This window comes from Triticum dicoccoides, chromosome 1B (assembly GCF_002162155.2).
Source record: "Triticum dicoccoides isolate Atlit2015 ecotype Zavitan chromosome 1B, WEW_v2.0, whole genome shotgun sequence".
Classification (NCBI taxonomy): Eukaryota; Viridiplantae; Streptophyta; class Magnoliopsida; order Poales; family Poaceae; genus Triticum; species Triticum dicoccoides.
This window is the reverse complement of record NC_041381.1, coordinates 49,770,877-49,773,054: the sequence shown is the minus strand read 5'-3', so window position 1 is coordinate 49,773,054 and position 2,178 is coordinate 49,770,877.

The following is a 2,178-nucleotide window of genomic DNA, read 5'->3' as shown; positions in this document are numbered from 1 at the left end:
AAATTGAGAGGATACATGACCAAAGCAACAAAAAGAAAGACACAGCATACTGTCAGCTGAACCCTATTCTGAACAAATCCTAAGTTATTGGAAATAACAAAGCCAGCTAGAGCCTATGCCCTGGACCATTTCAGTAGGAACCTTCCCATGACTCAAAGTTTTTGATAAACGACACCCAGCTCCATGTGGAGCTCCAGGTATTCTGGTATATTCTTGCCCAAAAGTATTACGTCGGACTGTGCATTCAACAACTAATGCAAAACAAGGATAAAATTCTTTTGAAATCATATATGAAGTTTTGAACCTTAAATATTTTCACACAGAGCTATGCAAGAAACCAAGGTTTTTGAGTCGCCTAGCCAAGTCGAGTCGCCATGCCTCCGACTAGTGGCTCGCTGCGATTAGTCTGCGACTCGTCGTGATTAATCGCCCCAAGTCGCCCCAGGTGTTAAGAGGAGGAGGAGGAGGAGGAGGAGGATGAGGGGGAAGAGGTGCTGTTGCAGGCGGAGGAGGGGGAAGGCAGCTGCTTGGAGGATACTTCAGCTCGGAGAAGGCAGCAGCAGCTCGTAGGAGCAATGGAGGCGGCGATTCTGATGTGGGATGGGAGCACGCGTCTTGCTCCTCCTCTGTTTCGTGCTAGAGAGCTGGCCCAATAGGCCCATTATATAACCCTAGCTTCCAAATAAAATCCAAATCGTCCATATGCTCTAATCTGGACCGTGCATCTGCTCTCCCATGTGCCTTTCTCCTTCGTCTCTTCCGTGCTTCTCGTCGTACAGGCGGCGCACTCCCAGCTTCGTCTCCTCCTCCCCCGCCTCGAACTCTGGCCTCCTCACCTTCCCAGTCTTCCCTCCCTTGGCCTTGCTGAAGCAAGCCGCCCTGCTTTCAGGTCCTAGTCGCCCGACTAGTCGTCGACTAATCGTCGACTAGCCTACCAGCCGCGCGACTCGCTCCTCAAGCCAAGTCGCCTGCGCAAGCCAACCTCGCTCCAACGACTCGGCGATTAGTCGACGATTAGTCGGCGACTCAAAAACCTTGCAAGAAACTATAAATTATAATGCATGCAACATAAATTGAAATGCTGGAAAGCTAAACAAAGCAAGAAATATATGGTGCTTTAATATACCCGACTGTACAATTTTGCTGCGACAGCATAATCTTTTTTCTTTAAAGAGATATTCCCTAGTGATATAAGCTCTGATGCCACGATTTCCCGTTTAAGCATGGGCTCCTCCTGAACCTACAGAACATCAATTAAATCAATTCTATGCAGGATACATGTGATACATTATATCTGACAAAACAACCTTAATGTTTGCTGTAAATAAATGGAGGAAAAAGGATTTGATTACATAAGCGTATCTTTTCTCAAATTTCTATGACTGCACAAGCATAATATTTTGAGTACTCGTGATAATCTCCTAACATTCATGCTCAGTATTGTAAGTACAAAAATTACCGCCAAAATTGTCATAAACTGGTACAATGTTTAGGTAGCTATTAATATCAACATGGCACATATGCAGATGTCCTCCCCAGCCGCAATGCTCCACAAGTTTTTTCAGAAAAAAATGGTTACGGAAGTGTCCAGTACAGCATGCCACAGCTGCAACCAGTATGAAAAACAAATGCCAGAAAGGGAAGTACAAAAAAAATTCAGTATGGAAAATAAACAAAGAAAATGGGTACCCAACAAAATTAAATTCATGGACTTGACAAAGCTCAGATGAATGTACAACACCTTAACTAGGAGCTTGATACATTCTGTTGAGTTAGCATCTCTAGCAGCCATAAGAGGTGTCACACCATTTACCATCTTGTTGTACTGGAGAAATATTAAGATATCAGCTCCAATGGTCAATACATAGAACTAAACTGATGAGGCAAGCCTTCAGCAAACAAAATTGATTCAGTACACCTGCAGTAAAATCAGTGAGAAGGTTAATTTTATCAAGATAATGCCACAGTAAAATCTGTCTTCTTCTTAAAGATCCATTTGTTTTCTATCGCTCGCCGATCATCGGGCAAGTCAGGCAAAGTCCATACTTTGTTTTCATACATGGATTCTATCTTGGATTGCATGGCTTCTAGCCATTTGTTGGAATCTGGGCCCGCCATCGCTTCTTCATAGTTCGAAGGTTCACCGTTGTCTAACAACATGATTTCCAGGACAGGGTT